General features: G+C 36.8%; 1 protein-coding gene across 1 annotated transcript in view; it reads right to left on the bottom strand.

Annotated features, from left to right (window-relative positions):
* glceb (glucuronic acid epimerase b) overlaps positions 1–11,409 on the bottom strand; it is a 59,829-nt gene that overhangs the window by 25,113 nt on the left and 23,307 nt on the right. The window contains exon 2 of the mRNA XM_021309623.2: positions 7,872–7,977. The gene's annotated coding sequence lies outside the window, so the exon portion shown is untranslated. The remainder of the gene's footprint in view (positions 1–7,871; positions 7,978–11,409) is intronic.

An 11,409-nucleotide genomic window follows, 5' to 3' on the forward strand; every position in this document is an offset into this window, starting at 1 on the left:
TCAGGCTTTGCATACCAAAAGTAGATATTTTTTTATAGAGTCCTCAAAGGGTAGGATGCTTTCAGATGATTCTTTCAAAGATACTAAGAAAGTTTACAGGATGAAATGATAGTATTAAAAAGGGCTAGAGATAAGACTTTGAGGCTTTGGTTTTAATGTGCTACAGTCTGTGCTTCAGCTGTTGAAACAGAATTGGAGAACAAACATCCCCTGCTTAAACAAACAAACCCACAAAATAAACTTTCAGAATGTTAGAGACTCAAATGTTTCTATGGACAGATGACGAGGCTCATCCTCAGGTTGGTTAGGGTGAATTACAAAACCCCCACTGTGGTATTTAAACTGGTCGGCATCAGTTATCCTGTGCGCAATAATTTCTACTGATTGCAGCCAAACTGCGCATTTACGAGGACTTCTCCATACAGATTCCATTTTTCCAGTGACTGACACTAAATTAACAAATGTCCTCATGTCAGACCTCCATTAATTGGCACCTTTGTGACTCAAACTGATCATTCTGGACCTGAATAATTTGTCAAAAAACAAATATATCTATTGTGTTGTTGTAACACAGCACTGTTGTTACATAATCATTGCTCAGAGGAAAATTACATTTTCCAACAATGATTACAAGATTTACAATCTTAAGAGAGCGCAACCATTTTGTTTCACGTCCTACATATAATGAAGTGACACTATTACTGTCCTCTACATTCAATTTCCACATATGAAGTCATTTGTAAATCATATTTGCTACTAAGTAGTAGTTAATTACAAAGCAAACGGCATTTCTGTAGCTTGTTACGCAGAGTGCTGCCTTGTCCCCGATGTATTTTGACCCAGATTTATGTGCATCTATTGGGAAGATGTTCTCATCAGAAAAACAAGGGCCTTGGCAGTTTCCTAAAAGGCTCAGAATGATTTGTGTTTGTGTTCAGAACTAGAAAATAAATGACTGTCCTTGCTCTGCAGAAAGGACAGCAGTTGTGCGTTATTGTCATGTTAAGGAGGAAGACAGAGATCCTGTAGAATACAAATTGCATACATTTAGTGGAAATGTCCTGCACCGAAGGCAAAACACTTATATTTTAAAACCCATTACCTCAACCTTTTAATAATGTTTACTAATCTGTTTTAGTTTATAAGACCTATCAACAATAATGAACAACTAGAAAAGGTTTAGAAAGTCCTACCACCATCTTATTTTTAGACCTAGCTGTGAAAATGTTTTGGTAAGATCTTTGTACAATCCAAAAGTTATCAGACAAACTCAGCAGGTTTCATTCCTCTGTTGTTAATACTATCTATTCATCTATCCATCTACCGTATTTTTCGGACTATAATACGCACTGGATTATATGGCACACTAAATAGCCTTCCAAACTGTGTAATATCACTCTGCCCCTTCACATACACAGCTCTCTCCTGAGAGGGAGAGCTATCCGTTTTTGTCAGGAGGACAGAGTAGTTGGACTACACTGCCCTGTTTCTGACATAAGGCTAAAATAAACGTATCTATATATTAAATTAACTTACTAGGTTTATTGTTGCTAGCACATACTCTTGTATACTGTGCGTATACTGTGAGTTGCGTGGACTCCTCATTGACTCACCACAGACATTTTACCCCTTCATAGATGAACGTATTGTTGCCTACATTTATTGCAGCAAATTCCTACAATTACCACACTTTCTACAAGCGGCGATGAAGGGGCAGAGGTGTAATGAATCTATGTGAGAGTTTCAGTTTCTCAAATGAGTGACATAAATTTGAATCCTAATGATATTCATTTTTTTATATACATTCGCTTCATAGCTTAAAGCCTTACCAAAAATAGTATACACCTTTTCAATGAATAAGTAATAAAATGCAGCCTGAGATGTATTCTTTTTCAGGAATTGTCCTCAGGCCTAAAGATCACACAATATAACATGCATTCATTTTTCCAATATGGAACACTTAAAGTGTTGTTTCGTCCGACCCAACCTCAGAGTTAATGATCTCCAGCTCCGACATAGCAGTGCTGACGATTTCACACTGTAGCAGAAAAAGCAAAGAGCAAAGCTTCATAAACCAACAGATTCACTAACTTCACTTCCCACATGAATCCCTGAGGTCAGACCATCCTCACGTCTAATAATACAAAGCATCTGTGCTGTTACGGATAAACTGATTGTGAACATATAATCCTAGCTCTGTTTTTTTTATTTTATCAATAAAATATAAATAAAAAAAAAGATTGAAATAAAGGATCTCTAGACAGCCTGATGCAGAATGCCTCAAAGGTATTCTGTATTCACAAACGTCTATGTGGAGATCATCTTCTAACAAATTTCAAGCAAGCTGAATAACAAAATGCAAAGTTGCCAACCAACTGCAACAACTTGTTTATAATAAATAAGGAGACAATAATTCTTAAATTCAAAAGCTTATATATATTATACTGGTTGCTGATTTGTCTTTAAATACCAAATACATCATGTTGCAGCCGTGATCTAGCAGGTTTCGTTCAGAGGTTTGGGTTAGAATGGAGTTTTGACAAAATGAAATGTATAATTTAACAACCAGTTCTTACTCTGCATAATGAACTAGCTGCTGAGGAAAACTCTTCATTAAAAAAATTTGCAAAACCAGCAGCTTAACACAAAAAAGCATTACAATTTTTAAAATCTAATCGCAATGTACTCACAAGCCAATAATGCCATGCAAAGCGAATTACAATAGTTTCAGGTAAAATGTCCGTAACCCTCTTTAGACGCTGTTGAATGGAATGATCCTTAAAGACCAGTGTGCAAAAAGCTATAGTATATATATGTGCAAACCTCATGTTGACTTTTCTTGAAACTCTGGTTACATCCTATAATCCACAGCACTCTAGCAGGCAGCTCCTGAGATTAGATGTTTAGGGGGGGAGGCAGCTGACGGAGATGGATGAGGATGGGATGGAGAAACTCCAGGGTGAAATGAGCTGTGAAACCACAGACTTGTAACTACGATCTCAATGATTGGCACGCTACGGGTTAATGAAAATGTACTGAGGCACTTTCCGCTGCGTGGTGGTTTAGGCGGTAGCGTCATTTATCTTAGATGCACGGCTGTCCTTTTGTAAAGGAGTGTGTGTTAGAGACAGGATACAGGTGTGTTGTTGTAGGCACTGATTGTCACAAAGTTAAATGGGAAAAGGCAAATGTGGTCCTAAAGTGGAGAGAGTTTTCTTTCTTTTTTTTTTTTATCAGTCTCTGTTGCAGAACTCACATGCGGTTAGTTTTTTTAAACTGTTGAGTGCTTGTGAAATACTCTAAGGCTAGAGTTGAAGCAGATAAAACATTTAAAAAGTTCAGGGGTTTTGTCTCTTGAGCTAAATTTCAAGGCATTCCAGTGCGCTTCTCCACTGGAGAAGTGAGATACCAATCTGAGACAGCCAGTGCATAATCAGCTTATTCTGCAGCTCGAGGCATCTGAGCTCATTTAAAGATTGCGTGTGAATAGGTAGGCATTATGGATCTCTGTTTGGTTTCAGAGTCTTATTATAATGCTGTGAATCCTTGAAGATGTATCCAAGGCAGCTTACGTCTTTAACCCCAAACTACTTAATCACAAACTGTTTCCTTTTGCTATGTATTACAGATGTTAAGTCTAATGCAGATAAATGTTAAAAATATATAAAAATAATTGAGATTTAGCTTCAAGGTTTATTAAGAGCAATTTCTAATTTTTAACTTACTATATAGTTGTTCCAGTTGTTAGAGATTTCTAACTATAATTGGGTATGTGTGTTTCAATTTGCCAGCCCCTTCTGGAATTTCCCCGATGAGGAACAAATAACGATTATTCTGTTCTGCTCTTGTGCGGATGTCCCTTTAACAAATGTTCAGGATTTATGTGAAGCTACAGCAAAAGGTTGCATTTTTGTCTGAGAATAGTTGCATATATGAAGTTGCTTGTTTGACTCAGGTTTTGATCATTTCGCCCCTTTACTTTTTTGGGAACCAAACGGTTCTGCTTGGGGAGAGACGTTTCAGCCGCACATTATTTCAAATGATAGCTGCAGGTGGGTATCTTTAGGAATTGGGTAAATTGATTCTGCTATGATTCAAAAGGCTAAAATGCAATAATAATACATTTGATGACTTGCCCCCATACATATAAGTCTTTGACATTGTAACTAAAACTAAATCTTTAGCTATCTGGCATTTTTCTGCTAGACACAAATCTCCATATAAATCTCCTTCGTTGCTCTCGTTCAGAACAAACAACATGCTGGGACTGCAACTATTATATTGCTAATTGTTTAATATATGTACAATCTTTTCAATTAATAGTCAAACAGCAAAAAGTGTTTTTTTTTAATGAAACTTGAAACAGGAAAGGTTAAACTATGCAAGTTGAGAAGTTCTGCATAGCATATTTACGACAAAGAAAGGTTTTCATCTTAAATGCAACATGTTTATACTTTTGTACAGTCCTGGCTTAATTACTGCTGAGTGGGGTTTTCCTTCAGCAAATGATATATTGAGTCTGTAGACTCAGTTAATAATTTGATTACTAAATTAGTTGATTATTTCAATAATCGATTATGATTAATTCGATTAATTGTTTCAGCCCAAAAATGTAGATCAAGATAAATCAAGTTTTGACATTTGTTGATCAAGTCAGAATCGTCCGTGTCTGCATCTCAACACATCCTGAAATAGGCTTTGTTTTTCTCTCACCCTTAGAGTTAACTGTTCTTAACCCATATCAGAACCAAAATTCTCATGAATAGGGTGGGATACAAAGCTATCAAAAACAGTACACAATTAAAATAAATCATTTGTGATTTGAGCATATTTATAACATATAATTCCTTTTATGTTTCACTAAAAACAGTTAAAACTGATGTATGCCATGATTTAAGTATATGAATACATTTGGATTTACTTTATTGACTCAAAGCCACCTGGAGTTAATTTCAAAAGGCCAAATTGTGGTTTACACTTGTTAACACAAGTTGTTTTAATTTAAATATCACACCAACTTATAAGACGCAGTTTAAATGAGCTGCAGTCGTGGTTTTGATTTAATAAAAAAGCGACATGCAAACATATTAAATTAATAATTATTATAAAACAACAGCATTGCCTCTATTGTTTGTAAGGACTGAAAAGACAAGTATGAAACTAAAAGCAGAGGAAACAATTCAGACTTTTTATTTTAAAGTGACGTTACATAATTAGCAGGTTTTGCAAAACGAATGAATAAATCATCTCCATTTGGCCAGAAACGGATTGTTTTCACAAAAACAGACAGCTTGATAAAGAGCAAATGCAGGTCAGGATAGAAAGAACTAATTTGGAATAACCGGGTTTCAAGTTTACAAAATATGCATAATCTTAACTTTCAAAGACTTCAGTCCTTTTTCTGACAGCTGAACAGAGACCCAAAGATCAACTGTAGCTACTTTAGTGTCTGTGTCCAATAAGCATTACCATGGCTGAATGAACATTAAACGCATGCAAAAAATAAACGACCCTTCCCCAACAAAACATACATATCTTGGTCTTTAAAGCTGTAATTAATGCATGATAATCCTTCTACTGACATTACTTAAAAGACAGAAAGATGCAAAATTAAAAAAAAACTCAGAGACAAATCTGTACCACAAACAACAGTCCTACTCTGTTCAGAAGCAGCCAGTAAGTGAGTAAACTGCTTTGAGGTTAATGCGTGAGTGTGTTTTGCTGAAGAGGATTAGGCAAGGCATTACCACAAAGCTTATAGCTGAAGTCTGCAGGGGGATTAAGACAACCATGACTCAAACGAAGGGGTTATAAAAGAAAAATCACAGGATTGTTTGAGAGGGAGGTCAAGCAAAGTGTTTGCCCTACCAAAACAAAATGAGCCTGGCAAATGTTGAAATGTTTGGCAAAAGCAGGAATGTACTCATTGGGGGAGCCCTGTGCAATTTCTGTCTCTGGTAATTTTGCTGAATATTTTGTTTAATTACCAAATACAGCAGGGTTGGTTGCTGCAAATTCCTCCTTTTTTCTGGTCTAATTGTCAGCTTCTATCTGGCTCCACCATAACCTGCTTTATTATTAGCCACATTAGCGTCCGATAGCTTTCCAACTAAACGCAGAAGTAATGGAGTGGGGCGCCCTGGTTTGTTTCGTTGCTTCACTTTATAGGAGCCTACTGGGCCGTCAGATTAACATATTCCTGCGTTCCTTCGTACCACAGTAGAATGAAAAGTTGCGTGGTTCTGAACTGTGCGCCTGGAAAACGCATCTCAACGGGGGAGCTGAGACTGTCGGAACACTGTCATTATACTGTCCGTGTCCATTTAGCTAATCTTTAAACAGATAGCGCTGACTTTATAATCCAGGAGGTTTACTATTTCACTATTGTAGATACAGCAGCTTTACTGGCCTTTTTTAAGTTGCTCTTAAACATCATTTTCACCGCGTTAGCTTGTAGAGCTAGCCTTGCATGTAGCCGCGTTCAGCATTTTCTTATTTCTTTTGCCTTATAGGTAAAGTTGCTCTGGCTGTACTCGACATGTTAGAGTTTAAACTTTCAGCAGCAGCTCCTTGTCGAGATGAGCAGCTAGGAGGAGGATAGTGGCTGAGTGTCTCATATTTTAGCACTGCAGTCATAACAAGTGTGATAATTTGAGCAAGTTTGACAAATGAGTATCTTTGAATAATTAATGTAGTACTGATTATATTGAGACATCCAATATTTTGACAACACCCGCAATCCCAGATGCGGTGGCTGTCAATAGGAGCCTTGGCTTGGACACTTCAAATTTCCAAGATACTGTCCTGTTCATCTTGAGAGTGACAGTCCTAATGAGTTTTTAAAAGTAAGGTCTTTTCCAAAAAGTTTTTTTTTTTTTTACCAGTGTTGTCATAAATTAATGAACTCAATGTCCAAATCAGACCATTCTGCATTTCTACAAGGTTATAATAATAACTTTGTGAAAAATGCTTAAAACTGGTGGGCATCCAGAGAAGTCAGTCTGCTGACTTATTTGTACTGCTAACGGTCTGCATTGGTGTGTGACATTCAAACAAACTAGATGGCTCAAATTGTTACAATAAACATTGTAGCTTCTTTTTGCTCACCCGGTCCCATTTGAATATCCACCAAGACAAGACATACATGAGCCCAACTATAAAGAAAATCAAATGTCAAAATTAGCTGAAATAAACATGATAATTTAAATTCAACTGCGTATTATAACCATATTATATTGTGGCTATATACCATGCTGTTCTGTAAAATATGTTTTCTGATGGCAAATGTTCACACTCAACTAAAATAAAGCTAAGCTGAACATTACTGAAAAATCTAACTGTTATACTAAAGATATGCGCAACACACCAGCACACACATCATCAGTGGGGTTAAATCAAGTTTGACTGCATAAAGATTTAAATATTTCTGCATGGGGACATGTTTCAGACCTCTCCAGCAGACAGTTAACTGTGTTATACAAGCTAATGAACCCTGTCTTAGTTCAAAGGCCCAGAGTTTCTTGTACTACCACAACTGATTCTTGGGAGGGAGAGGAAGGGCTTAAGGGTCCTAGTAACAGACATGCTTATGTATGTCATCATATAGACAAGACTGGAAGATTGCAATTAGAAGATGCAAGGATTCATTTGTATAATGAAGTCAAGATGACATCTGCATGCAGAGGAGGCTGTGGCAGATAAAGTGTTACTTCATTAAAATGACAAAAACAGTGAATGTTAGAACAAGGTCATAGTCAAGAGTCATGCTTCAAAGAATCTAATAAATAAGCTCTCTTCTGTACACTTGTCGGTGCTCGAAGACCTTGAAGATTATCTTGATTTGTGACAAAGACAGCTGTATGGTGACTGACCTCTTCAGATCCTTCACAAAGAAACAAACAGCTGGGTCAACATCCCGTCCACCTTCACCATAGGCTGCCCACAGCTCGATCCTCTGTTTCTTACCACCGGCAGCACCTGAACATAAAAGTAGGAAATATGAACTCCATTATTATTATTCTTGAAAATCCCAGGTATTCAAAAATGGACCTTAGTATGCAAGATATGCAAAGGCATCGCTGTAAAAAAAAAAAATTGCATACTGATCCATAATATCATCCATAATAAACATTTCCCACAGGCATGGGTGGCTCACTCTCTTGGAACATTAAACAAAAATAATCAGGACAACAGAGATAATGGTCCTGGTTAAACTGCTCTGTATATATATATTTTTTTTACCAGATTCTTTTTAAAAACACAGCTGATTAAATCCTCTGCAAATACATGGTCTTTGGCATTTTAGTCAAAAATGTTGTAAAACCTATTCTGGCCCAAAAGGTGACAATAATGTCATTAAAAATCAAAATAAGAAGGTCCTAAGCATGACTAAAGCAGTGCTGGGCTAAAGATTTCAGAGCTTCTTTCAAATCAATTTTAACTTGTGTTCTCTTTGACACTGCTTACCCTTTCCTCTAACAGAAAACTTGTTGGGCTTTCACCTTAACTGTAATTGGATCTATTAAAAGGATACAGCCAGGACAAACAAAAAATATGCATAAAAATATCAAAAATGTTTCCAATGTTTGGGTTTCAAACTTGAACAAATTGGGCCTCTGCTAGGATTGCCATGTTACTAAAATGTCATTACTAATAGATATTAAAGACACTTTATGATTGATGCCATATCTGACCCAATGAGATCCTTAAAAAAGACATAATATTTCTGTATAATAAAAAAAATATGACCGGTTTCCACCATTTCATTTACAGAGCATACAAACAACTTTAAAGATGTATTACAGGACAAAATAACAGGCAACATAAGGGTGCGTGACTATCCACCCCCTTAAAGCCAATACTTTGTAGAGCCATCTTTTACGGCTTTGGATCAGTCTTTAGGAGCTCGCCACATCTCTCCACTGGGATTCTTGCCCATCCTAAAGGCTAAACTGCCCCAGCTTCTTCGTGTTGGATTGTTTTTGCTAGCAAACAGCAATCTTAAAGTCTAACCAGAGACTACCGGTCACCTTTGGTCTCTGCGCTGCCTCTCTGATTAATGCCCACTTTGGCCGGTCTGTGAGATTTAGTGGGCAGCCCTCCCTTGGCAGCTTTGTTGTGGTATCATGTGCTTTCCGTTTGAAGATGATAGATATGATGGTGCACTGGAGGAACATCGAACATCTGGATATCCATTACAACAAATAAGATTTAAAAACAACTAAATTAGAGGTTGGAATGTAACAAAATAGGTAAAAAGCCAAGAGGAGAGAATACTTTTACAAGGCACTGTAACATGCATTAAGTTAGGCAATTAACTGTAAAAAGAGATGTTTTTAAAGTGTAAACGAGAATCTGATTATAGAAAAGTTAAAGTGGTGTGCTCAGTTTGAGGGGAAAAAAATAAGAGTTTGAAGTGATTGCAGGAATTACAGCATGAATTTAAGTCATCTGAGTAAACAGTAAAACATGGCACATGACCTTGTTCATTTTTTTATTAGTGTGTTTTTAAAAGAGTTAATCAATAAAGATATGTAAATAGGAACCCTTGGGTATCAGCAAAAGCGTTTTACTGTTCAATTATTAGATCTGCTGCCAGAAGATCACAATTTGAATTTACAAGTTAATATTAAACATATACTTTGGGGGGAAAATGGTGTTCAGCATATGGTTCAGCTCTGGATTACACTTATAACTGCTTATGTGGCCATTTGTGAGAATGAATTGTCCACCCCTGCCTGAAAGTGTGATGATTTAGGCTGACGGTACGTACTTAAAATAAATCAAGACAGATTCCCTTTGGATCACCGATCCAAAGAAGCTTTTCAATTCATTTCATAAACAAACATTATTACCAGCTGTAATATTGGCCTCTAAGATTTTGACGCTGATGCGCTATAAAGTAACACCAGAAAGCAAAGGCATATTTTTAATTGCACCCATGATTAATTTATAGGCTTTTCAATAGCTGGGTCATTATTGTACAGCAAATCCATCAGTGTTTATGTGCAGAGTGTGACATGGATGGTTTCCTCTGCAATTTATGTAACCAAGTCATTTCCATCCCCAGTGGAGACGTGTTATTGAATTAAAGACAGTACTAAATCGCGAGATCAAAGAAAGCATATTGATCATTAAATAAAACATGGTCATTTATAAAGCGCTTTAAATAGACGGAGAAAAGAAACCAGCAGGACACCCTTCTGTCACTGCATGGTCCAAAGCAATTTGACAATATTTGAAGAGAAAAATAGATCTGAAGCCTTTTAAATCCAACACTGGCATTTTGCTTATTTTTCCCAGCATTTTCTCCTACACAGTGCTCATGCCAAAATGAGCCAATACACTTTTCAGCATTTATTTTACAAGTAGGCAAGACACATTGCAAACCACCTTTCCTGTGAAAAACTCTCACTTTAAATATTTAGAAATGTTGCATTGTTTCAAAAACTATATTGTACAGAACAACACCTTTAAAGGTTCTAAAATAAGAAAATGAACTATTTTCTTCAATGTCACTTTAATGTGAAGAGGCATAAAAACCAAGTCAGTCTGTGTGTTAAACCTGTTTTCTCCTGACCAGAGCGCATCACCACCCAGTCGGAGTATACAGGAACTACAAATGTCAGCAGCAATGTTAATCGATACTCCCCGGCTACCGTGCAACAGCACTCATGCTTTGTGAGGCAGGTATGCTGCAGGGAGAAAGTAAATTTGTTGAAAAAAAAAAAAAAAAAAAAAAAAAAATCAAAGTAAATGTCTGCCAAGTGCAGTTCCTTCTTCCCGAGTCTCATCCTGCATCCCCTCTGGTATCATTTCAAGGCATGAGCATGTGTCGTTTGAACACTGTGGGAGAAGCATTAAGCAGGGACCTCCTACTGGGATTTTTAAGCATCAAACTTTCTCCTGCGTTCTTGGGGATTTTTGAGCACTAATTTGTCTCTTCCCTACATCAATTTTGGCAGAAGTCGTGTTCATTCAAATCAAGTAAAAAACAAAACTGAGCCAGGGAGTCATACAATAAAAACACTGCATGCTACAGTATATTCTGCATTTAATATGAAAATCATTTTATAAATATTTTCTCACGGTTGGATATTCTTATTGATGACAATTACACACCCTTAAACCTGTCACATTATCGCAATATTCCTTGAAAATATCGCAATTACGTGCGTTACAGATCTCGTTAGTTGACGCATTAGCACAGGCAGCAGGCAGCGTCCTTTAGCATTTAATTTTGTTCTTAATGCTGCATCATGTATAGTTTTAGCTTAATCTGAGAAATAAATGATTTTTTCAGCTCAATATACAGCACTTGTCATGTATTGATGCTCAGTGCAGGTAGCCCTTCTCAAAAATTCGCTTATATAACTTGAGAGGGTCAGATCCGTCGCTGAATGGGTCATG

This window comes from Fundulus heteroclitus, chromosome 4 (genome assembly GCF_011125445.2).
Source record: "Fundulus heteroclitus isolate FHET01 chromosome 4, MU-UCD_Fhet_4.1, whole genome shotgun sequence".
NCBI lineage: Eukaryota > Metazoa > Chordata > Actinopteri > Cyprinodontiformes > Fundulidae > Fundulus > Fundulus heteroclitus.